This window comes from Belonocnema kinseyi, chromosome 6 (genome assembly GCF_010883055.1).
Source record: "Belonocnema kinseyi isolate 2016_QV_RU_SX_M_011 chromosome 6, B_treatae_v1, whole genome shotgun sequence".
In the NCBI taxonomy this organism is placed as follows: Eukaryota; Metazoa; Arthropoda; class Insecta; order Hymenoptera; family Cynipidae; genus Belonocnema; species Belonocnema kinseyi.
Window position 1 is genome coordinate 56,314,863 of NC_046662.1, and position 11,698 is coordinate 56,326,560.

At 27.5% G+C, this 11,698-nt stretch overlaps 1 protein-coding gene across 6 annotated transcripts in view; it reads right to left on the reverse strand.

Annotated features, from left to right (window-relative positions):
- LOC117174057 (tubulin polyglutamylase TTLL4-like) overlaps nt 1–11,698 on the reverse strand; it is a 754,936-nt gene that overhangs the window by 271,285 nt on the left and 471,953 nt on the right. For all 6 annotated transcript variants that reach the window (XM_033362718.1, XM_033362713.1, XM_033362717.1 and 3 more), the window contains one exon: nt 6,861–6,974. The gene's annotated coding sequence lies outside the window, so the exon portion shown is untranslated. The remainder of the gene's footprint in view (nt 1–6,860; nt 6,975–11,698) is intronic.

The following is an 11,698-nucleotide window of genomic DNA, read 5'->3' on the forward strand; positions in this document are numbered from 1 at the left end:
CTGCAAATTATATTACAGGTCTTGTTTACATATTAGCATCATATATTACTTGAATAATACTAAAAACATAATAATTCGTTTCTTAGGAAAAATTCGAGTAAATTTAAGAGCAATCTGAGAAATTAAGAGAAACCTTAAAATATCAGGACATTTTTTAAAAAAATTTTTGGGTTTGGAATATAATTTTTTAACTGAAAATTAAAATATTCTATTTTGGTTAAAAATGGATCGTTTTAGTTCAAAATATAAGTATCTGTTTGAAAATTCAGGCTTAAGACTTGTCTTTTAGGTTGAAAACTTAGCAGTCGGTTGGAATTTTTTCTCTTCTTGACTAAATAATCTTTTTTATTTGAAAATATCAACCGCTACATTTTTCGTTCAGAATTCATCTTTTAGGATAAAAAAAATGAAATTAAATGAAAATTAAGCTCTTTTGTTAAAAATGAATTTTTTAAATTGAAGATTTATCATGTTAATTTGTTACTGTTAATGGACTTTTTCTTTTTCAGTCCTGCTAATTTTGATAATTTCATTAAGTACAACCTTTTCGAGTGAAAAAAGTCGCGTTTATATCCCTATAGGATTTCGCCATAAGAATAATTTGTATCTGACTTTAGGATCAGTTAAAATTAGGTTGGTTTTTTCAAATAATTTAGTTCAACTTTTAAATAAAAAACACAATATTTTTCAACAAAAAGAAGAATTTTCAATAAATATAGACTTTTCTAAAAATGGAACAGTGAATTTTTTAGTAAAGACAATTAATTTTTAACAAAAAATAAATTTCAGCCATACTGATAAATCTTCAACTGAAATGGTGAATCTTCAACAAGAATAGATGAATTTTAATCCGAAAGATGAATTTTTACCAAGATATTCAGCAAAAAAATCCATTAATTTTTAATTTGAAAATATCAGTTATTAAAAACAAAAAAAGGAAAAGTACACATTTTCATTCAATAAAATAAAATGCAGTTTCAGCAATTAAATTATAACAAAAAATTTCTGAATTAAAATCATGAATTTTCAAATGAAATGATGAATCTGCAACTGAAATAGATGAATTTTAAACCAAGTAGATGAATTTTTAACAAAAGATTTTCACTTTTAACTAAAAAATCGAATTTTCAACTGATATGATGATGAATAATCAGCTACAATACTTAAATTTTCAACCAAAAAGATTAATTTTTAAACAAAAATATTCATTTTTTAGCGAAAACGAAATTTTTCAACAAACAAAAATAAATATATTTCCAATTAAAGTGATGAAATTTTAATTAAAATGATGGAATACTCAACTGAAATAATTACAGTTTCATTATATAAACATTAATTTAAAAAAAAAGAAATTCAACGAAATAGTTAAATTTTTAACTGAAATAGTTAAACTATCAGTAACAAAATTAATTTTCAACGACAGAAAAAACGATTTTTCAACTAAATAGATCACTTTTCAATTAGGGAGATGACTTATCGATTAATATGATGACTCTTTAGCCAAAAAAATTAGTTTTTAACAAATATTTTGACTTTCAACCTTTTAATTTTTTATTTAAAAGAAGATGATTTCTGACCAAAAATGTAGTAGATGATATTTCAAACAAAAATTAATTTACTTTTTAATTAAAAACAGGTGAATTTTGAATAAAAAAAGATTTTTCATTCAAGAGAGAGAAAAAATTTCAAAACAATATTGTCGAATTTTCAACCAAAAATATAAGCCTCAAACCTAAATTTTTAACCAGATACTTAAATTTTCAACTAGAAACGATCAATTTTAAACAAAAAAAAAATAGTTCATTTTTTAGTTAAAAACATTAATTTTAAAACCCAAAACGAATTTTCAAATAAAGAATCATTGTTGTTCAATTTTATATTGCAATTAAAAAAAAATTAAGCACGCACTCGAAAACATTCCCTGACTTTGAACAAAATTCCCTGACATTTCCAGACATTTCCAGATATGCAACAATTTTCTAAGAATTCCGAGTTTTCTAGGTTTTCCAAGTAGGGTATACACCCTGAAAAAGTAAATAATTTCCTCTCATTACATCACTTCAAATTTTTTAATAATTTTGAATTTTTTCAAATCTTTTGATTTAAATATTAATACTGAAAAATTATTCTTTTTTTTTTAAGAATCATTAAAGATTTACCATTCAAAATTTAGTTTCTTGTTTCCAGTTTTTAATATTTGATTTATAATCACTGATTTTAAACATTTTATACCGAAACAATATTTAAAATTCAATAAGGAGGAAATTCTAAAATTGTAAACTGATTCTTAATTGTCTTGTTAAATCAATTATAATTAATTTTTTACTTCTTAATGTACAGTTCAATTTTAAAAATCACTCATAAATTTATATTTCTAAGTTGCGATCAACTAAAACTATATTTTATCCAAAACCAGTTCAGAGAGAGAAAACATTTCAAAACAATTAAGAATTTTCAACCAAAAAGATAAGTCTCAAACCTAAATTTTTAACCAGATACTTAAATTTTCAACTAAAAACTATCAATTTTCAACAAAAAATCGAATAGATGAATTTTCCATTTAAAACATTCATTTCAAAGCAACAGCGGATTTTCAAATAAAGAATGATTGTTATTCAATTTTATATTGCCGTTAAAAAAAATTAGGCACGCTCTCGAAAAAAAATACCTGACTTAAAAAAAAATCCCCGACATTTCCAGTTTTTTCAGGAATATAAAAATGTCCTGAAAATTCCGGGTTTTCTAGGTACGACAGGCACTCTGAAAAAGTAACTAATTACTTATAGGTACATCATTTTAAATTTTGAAATAATTTTGAATTTTTTTAAAACTTCTGAATTGCAAAATTAAAAATTAAAAATTATGCTTTTTTACAAAGAACCGTTAAAAATGTAACACTCAAAGTTTAGTTTTTTGTTTTTAGTTCGGAATATTTAATTTGTTATTACTGATTTTAAACATTTCATACTAAAACAATAATTTGAATTCAATAAGAAGGAAATTCTAAAATTGTGAACTGATTCCTAATCGTATTGTAAAATCAATTCTAATTCACTTTTTACTTTTTAAAGTACAGTCAAATTTTAAAAATCATGAATTAAATTATATTCACAGTTTCTACCAACTAAAAATATTTTTTATCCAAAATCTTCGATTTCAAACACCTCTGTTTTCTAATATTTAAGTCTTTAAAACTGCATTTAAAAATTCTTTTAATCAAAATGTACACCTAAAAATTAAAGTCTCAAAATTAAAAATATTCAAAGTGAAAGATTTTTTAATTAGCCATTCTGAATTGAATGATATAATTGAAAAAGATAACAATTTAAATAATTACTTGAAAAACGGTTGAAATCAAAAGTTGACCTATTTTTTCCAGAAATTTTTTTAATTCCCAGCCAAAGAATAAATTCAACGACATTTTCAGATTTTTCCTGGTCCCATACAATTTTCGGGCATTTCCCGGTTTCCTGATCCAGTGGCCACAATTTTATCTTTAATAATAATCATTAACTTTATCTCTCTTTTTTTCATTAGAGCCAATGTGGCGTTACTCTCATCTCACTGGCTTACGCCACAGTTCATTAATGGGCGCATAAATCAATTTAACGCTTGAGCTCACCTCGCATAAATATCATTTGGCGTTACCAATCCTTATAAATTACAGACTCCTCATTTCAATCCATTTAAAAATAATGATTCTTGCAAAACGAGAGAGAACTTTCTTCCGAGGCGTCCGTGTCAATACGTACATAATAATGTATCAATCTTGCATCCTTTGCGTAATCTTAATATTAATATCGATATCTTTAAAACGATTAAAAAAGAAATCCACTTTTCTCTTAATTAAAGTTTTTCCCTTATTATTATTTGTCAAATACCAGAATTCTAATCTTTTAAAATTTTTGACATAGAATATTTTATAAACTAAAGACAACATTTTTCAATTGAGATCTAAAAATTTCAAATTTGTTTATTTATTTCAACCAAAAAAGGTGACTTTTTAACCAGAAGGTTGCATTTTTAACAAAATAATTAAACTTTCGAGATGCATTTTAGACATAGAATCTTTTATAAACGTAAGACAAAAATTTGCAATGAAAAATTTCTAATTTGTGTTTTTTTTTTATTTCAAATAAAAAAGGTGAGTTTTTAACCAAAGAGTTTGATTTTTCAAAAAATAATTGAACTTTGAAAAAAAATGAATTTTTAAATAAATACTGCAATTTTATACCTGTAGAGATGAATTTTTAATCAAATATTCGAATTTAAATAAAGAAGATCGAATTTCATTCAAAAATAGTTGAATTTTTAACCCGGAAAGTTAAACAAAAATGGGAAAAAGTTTTCATTTTAATATTTGACCAAAAAAATTAATTATTAAAAAATACTTGAATTTTTAACAAATAAATAAAATTTTTAAACAAAGAGTTGAATTGTCAACATAATAATTAAATTTATAACAAAATATTAAAATTTGAAATCAATTAAAATGCAATTTTCACCCTACGTAGATGAATTTTAAACCAAAGAGACTAATTTTTTTTACAAAAAAATACGATTTTTCGAAAAAATACATGAATAGAAGAAAAATAGTTTAAGTAGAAAAAATGCTGTTTCGATTAAAAAAAAACACTAATTTTCCACAGATTTGTCAAATTTGCAAGCAAAGAGATAAATTTTTCGCCAAAATGAATAATCCTTATCCAGAAAAATAGAATTATTCACAAAGTAGTTCAATTTTTAACCAGATAAAACCAACTTTAACCAAAAAGACTAAATTTCCAAAATAAACTATTGAATTTTCGACCAGAAAAATGAATTTTTAACAAACTTTTTTAATTTTCAACAAAATAATTAAATTTACAACAAAATAGTCGAATTTTTCTATGGAACACTGGAATTCTCTAACTGAAAATTTGAATTTTCAAAGAAACAAAAAACAGTTGAATTTCCACAATGTATACTCAACGAAAAATATAATTTTGTGAATTTTTAAAAATATCATCAACAAAATAATCAAATTTTTAACAAAATAGTTAAATTTTTCATCAATTAGTTCAATTTTCGCCCCATATAGATAAATTCTTTACCTCAAAGATGAGTTTTTAACCAAAAGTACTAATTTTCTTCCATAAAAGGCGATTTTCAACAAATAAAAGAATTTTTGACTAAATAAGATTAATTTTCAACAAAAAATAGAAGAGTAGACATGTTCAGTAAAAAAATTGATTTTCGACACAAAAAAATTTTTCTACAAAATAGTCAACTTTACAAGCAAAGAGATGAATTTTCAATTTAAATAAATAATCTGCTTAAAAAAATTTAATTGAAAAAAAGTTGTTTAAACTTTAAACGAAAAGACAAATTTTCCAACAAAAAAGACGAATTTTTAACGAAGAAAGGTAATTTTATGCCGATTAAGATGATTTTTTTAACAAAACACATGAATTTGCAAACAAATAAATGAATTTTCAACTTGAAAAGGTTAATTTTCCACCAAAAATGGAAAAAATAATGTTTTCAGTATACAAAAATTAATTTTTTAAAACGGAAATTTTCACAAACTAGTCAAATTATTATCAGTTAAAATTTTAATTTAAAAAATCAATTTTTCACACCAAGAATTGATTAGTTATAATTTCAGTTCAAAAAAGTTAATTAAAAAAAAAATTATTTTCCAACACATTAAACTTAAACTTTCAACCAACGAGATGTACTTTCAAGTAAAACTATGAATATTTCACTTAAATAGTTAAATTTGTAATTAAAAATATTAATTATTAATGAAACAAAAGAACTTTTAATTAAAGAGATAAATGTTCAACGAACATTATGAATGTTCAGCAATAGCAAAAGTGATTATTTAACAAAGTGGTACAACCTTCCGCCAAGTAATTAAATATTTAATCATGAAATATTTTAGTTTTTCCCACCCAAAAAGATAAACTTTTAACAAAACAATGAAGTTTTCCACTAAAAATGAAAACTTTCAAACAAAATTTTTGAATTTTCAACCAAATAATAATTGTAATTAAAATTATAATTTTCAGGAGGAAGCAGTTGAAAAAAAATTAGAAATAAATGGCAAGCTAATTATTGTGAAATCAAGAATGAATAACGGTTTAACGGGATGAGAGTGCGGCCCTCAAACTGTTTGTTACGCTTGACTGAACGCATCCTCCTTTTCCACCCCACGGCTACTCTCACCTCGAACCTGCAGAGGCAGTGTACTTCCAGTGTACTTACAAGAAAATTATGTAAAGGTGGATTTTGCAAGATTTTTTCAAAAATGCTTATCTTTTCCTAGCCAATATTTTTTTTTACTTTTTCTGATTTCTTAGTGGTCCCTTACCTACGACCACCCTCATGAAACTGAAGAATTTTTAATACAAGCCATCCCATGCGAAAATCGCTCACAACTAGCGAGTTCTAGTCAGGACCCTTTGAGGAACTGTTAAGATTATTTATTCTCTGTGCCTAGAAAAACTATTTGTATCAAATATATTTGAATATTCCGATTAATTTTGTTGTTTGCAAATCGTTTTTCACATATTTATATCGCAGCTGAATGACTAAACGTACCAGGAAATAGAGAGGGTCTATACGGGCACTGGCAGGGAATTCCCGTGAGAACCTGATTAGTAGTTCTAGATATAAGTTGGTTAAAACAGCGTAACAGAACTAGCCTGGCCCCATCTATTCTTCCCGATCAGCGCGCGATTTGAAATAGGGAAAAATAGGCCGATCCCTTCCAAATCCTGATCGCAATGTCTACATTGAATTAAGTACGAATTGAAGCACATGAAATAGGATGTGCTACAATTCAGGATTAATGAGTTGTAGAATGTGTCACTTACCTGTACATTTATTCGACGAAGAAATGGCTTGCTGAATGCGGGTCGATTGAATTCAAATTGCAGAGTAGGTTGGACCGTTTTCTCTTCTGAGTAAAGAATCGTGTAGCGAAAGGTCTGAAAAATAAATGAGACATACCTTTATAATTGACAAGTGCAAGACACATGATTTATTGGTGAAAATTTTTATCTTTAATTAAACTCTTTTGCGGATTTCTAAATATTTTTCAGGTGCGGAAAAGAAATTCTTTGGAAGAAATTTCTTAAATTTTTGTTGTTGTCAAAAAGTCATTACATTTTTACGAAAACTTTAACTATGTAAATCTAAAGAGACACTTTTTAAAGGCAAAATAATAATTTGCACTTATAGACATTTATACTAAAATAAAGAAAAAAAAATTTTTTTTTAACAGAAAATTGAACCATTCCGATTGAGTATTAATAATTTTTGTATCAAATTATTCTACTATTTATGGTAAAACGTTAATTCTTTGCGGTTGGAAAGCCTAATATTATATTTTTGCTGGGAATTTCATCTTTTCCGGTTAAAAATTTAATTATTGGCTTAAAAATCTAATTATTTGTTTAAAAATTCAACAAATTTGTTAAAAAATCATTCTTGTCTTATTCGTCTTATTGAATTGAAAATTCAAAAGATTGTGGTAGAAAATTCAACTATATAATCAAAAATCATCTTTATTGTTGAAAATTCTTTTATTATCTAGAAAATTCGCCTTTTTACATGAAAATTTCACAATTTGGTTGCATTTTTTCTCTTTCTTTTGACTAAAGAATCTTTCTCGGTTGAAAATGAAATACCTTGTTGAGAACTCATTTCTTTTTCTAGAAATTTGATCCATTTTTATTAAAAAGGCAATTACTTGGTTAAAAGTAACCTGTTTATAGGTTTATAGTTGAGGATTCAAATATTTTGTTAAAAATTATTTTTTTCATTGAAATATTATATATTAGATTTCTTTTTGAAAATTTATATTTCTTGATTAAAAATACAAATAACTGATGGAAAATTGAACTCCTTTGTTAGAATTTCATCTTTTTGGATTTAAATTTAACTTTTTTGTTAAAAATTCAACTGTTTTCTAGACGATTCGCCTTTTTGGCTTGAATATTCCACAATTTGGTTGAATTTTTTATTCCTTTCTTTTTTAATCATCACAGAAAAAACTATAGTTAAATTTTGTTGCATGTAAAATTTACCCCTGTTAAAGTTTACAAGCTATTTGACGAAAATTTATCCTACGATGGAATAAAAGCTGTCGTCTGCTACGGCATCCTTAACAGCAATGGGAAAACGGCAAAGTATGAGTGAATTCGAGTTCTAAATCAGGACACAAGATTTAAAAGAACACAGAAAAAACAAAAGTTAAAATTTTTTGCAGTTAAGACTTGCAACAGTTAAAAATTAAATATATTTCGGCGAAAGCCTCACCCAGGTTAGGAGAATAATTTTGATCTCGTCTACTACGTCACACTGGAGTGAGCAAATTTCGGTAAAACATGTAGAATAAGCAACAGAAAAAGAAAAAGAATTTTTCTCACTCATATAGTATCTCCTTCGAAACAAATTACACTATTGTAGACGAATAAGAACTTATTTAATACCATTTAGCAAAAAGCGCAAAAAACAACTGACAGGTGGGAATCCCCAATTCTCTCCAATTTAATGAAGTTAAACGACGATAGATAGCGCCAGCGTCGCGATTCTCGCTACAACTCGAATCAAAATGGAGCGATAATATGGCGAAAGTTTATCCTGGCCAGGTTAAAAATCGGTAATTATCTTCGATTAATGTGAAGTTTATCCGGCAAGGTTAATTTTTATTGCGGTGAATCTTTCACCTGGAATCGACGTAAACTTTATCTTTCGTTTTTTCTGTGATCCAATTGGCTGAAAGTTGAATTCCTTTGTTCAAAAGTCCCCTCTCGGGTAAGAAGTGTCACTACTTTTTCGTTGAAAATTCTTTTTTTTTTGCTAAAAAAATTTTCTAAGCTAAAAATTTAACAATTCCATTTCTGGTTGGAAATTTACCTTTTTATTAAAAAATTTAATTATTTCGTTGGAAATTCAACATTTTTGTTAGAAAGTCATTTTTTTATTTAAAATTAAAACTGTTCTGCTGAAGATTCGTCTTTTTGGTTTCAAAATTAGACTATTTTTGTAAAAAATTAAAATATATGTTTAAAAATGAACTTTTTCCTCATAATTCATATTTGCTGGTCTAAAATTCAACTGTTTTGTAGAAAATTCGCCTTGTTGAGTTTTGTTCTCTATAATTGGTTGTTTTCTTTATAGTTAAAAGTTAATTTTTTTAAATTGAAAACTTAATTATTCTATATTTAGTTGTAAATCTATCTCTCTTGATAGAAAATCCAACTCTTTGGTTCAAAATTCTTCTTCATCATTGAAACTTTATCTTTTCAATTGAAAATTTATCTATTTCATTGAAAATGGAACTGTTTTGTTAAAAATTACTTTTTCCGGTTGATGATTCATTATTTTACTTGAACATTTGTGTCTTTGACTAAAAATTTAATTATTTTTTAAAATTAATTTTTTAAAATATTTTATTTAACTATTGTAGTTGAATACATCAAAATCTTTTCTTGATCTAACTAAACTTTTTGGCTTCTTTAGCCAAATCTTTTAATATATGGAGTATTTTTCGTCGATTAAAAAAAATTTCTTTGATGAATCAAATATTTGCTCGAATCAACCAAAAATTGTTTGATTGAAACAACTTTTTATTTATGTCTAAAAAAATAGTTTCTTCGGTTCAAGAACATTTTTTTTCCGTATGATTTTTTAGTAAGAAAAAAAATATTAATTTCTAATAACATCCTTGTTTTACAAATAATATGTTGGTCATAACTAGCCTACGATTTTCAGTAAAAAGTAGAACTGATATTCGAGATATTAATTTAAAACAAATTTTTTAAATTTTATTTAAATTTAAAAATTAATTTTTAATCAGCACAAATGGATCATAGTGATCAACGACTTGATATCCTAGGATTTACTGTTATTGATTCCCATGGTCACATTTTCCTGAAAACTATAGCCTGTGGTTTATTACTTAAATCAGGAAATTCAACATTTGCTCTTCAATTAATTAAATAAACCGGATAGATGAGTTTCTTCAATAGAATATTTCTAGCTATAATTTTATAGATAATGAAATTCAACCGAAATTATGAAACTCATTACCTATTCACATTATAAAATAACTGATCGTTAAGTTAAGGATGTGGCAGATCACTCCTCACTGAGATAAGATCAGATAACACCTTTGAAAGATTTGCTCAACAGGATGTGAAGCTGAAAAAAATAAAAAATAAAACTAATTTCCTTTATATAAAGGATGTTACTTCAAAGCTATAATTTTTCAACCACATAAGTATTATATTATAGTAAGTTCCTGTGCGCGAGATACAAACTCAGCTTGCAGGGAATCAGATTATCCGCGCATGCCTGCATGATTTCGCATTGGAATTAATCGCATGCACTTATGCATTTACTTCTGCAGTTACGCGCTTAACAAGCGCAGGATGTCCTGCACTGACGCCAGAAAACGAGATCGTGATCCGAATCAATAGCACGTTTAAGTGAAAACGGTAAACGCAAAACGAAAAATATTATTGTTTCTTCTATTTTCTTTTACAAGACGGAAAAAATAGGCTTCAAAAACTCGCATTAGTCGCATAAAATTAGAAAAAAAAGTTTCATACCTTATTAGGACAATTATTAGTTCCTTTAAGCTATGCCCTTCCGTACTTTCCTTCCCCTCCTACCCCTACATTCCCCTTTCCCCACCCTTTATTTCGACCCACTCCTCCAACTTCCAATACCCAAATTTCCCTTACTTCTCATACCCTTATTTCTCCTACTCCCTACCCCTTTTTTCCACAGTATTTTCCCTGTTTTCTCACCTCTCACTTCCCCTACTTCCTCTACCCTCATTTCCACGCACTTCCTTTACCTATCCATCCCTTATTTCTCTCAATAATTTCTCTCAGAACAACAGACACTCTCTATTCTCTCACCCTTCATTTCTCATACTTCTATATCCATCATTATTCGACACTTCCCCTAGATCAACATTCCTCATTTTCGATTACACCCCCACCTTCGCTTTAGCTAATTTCCCCTACTTATCCTACTTTCTCCCCATAATACCCCTAAATTCCCCTTTCCTACTCTGCCCTACTCCCCGTCCTCAAACTTTATCCTTCGCTTCCACTCCCTAGACCAAATTCTTCCTTAACTATTTCTAACTATTTAACTATTTCCTGAACTATTTCCTTAACTATTTCCTACGCCTCCCACATTTCGCCTCGCTTCCTATAATTCTCCTCCCCTCATTTACCATGTGTCACCACCCTTCATTTCGACCCACTTCTCCTACTTCCAATACCCACACTTCCCCTACTTCTCATACCCTTATTTCTCCTACTCGCTACCCCTTTTTCCACATATTATCTCTACTTTCTCACGTCTCACTTCACCTACTTCTCCTACACTCATTTCACCTCACTTCCTTTACCTACCTATCCCTCATTTCCTACCTATCCCTCCCCATCTTCGTTTTGACTAATTTCCCCCACTTCTCCCACTTCCTTTCCCAAAAATACCCCTCACACCCTTCTCCTGCCCTCCACCCTCATTTCACCTAACTTTCCTTACTTCTCGTACAATCATTTTCCCTGACTTCCCCTCACATAACCTTTTTGGAAAAAAGTACGATGCAAAGTGGGAGAAAATTCACTTTTTACATTCTCATCAGAGAAAGTATTAGATTTGTGTAAAACTTGACCCCCCCCCC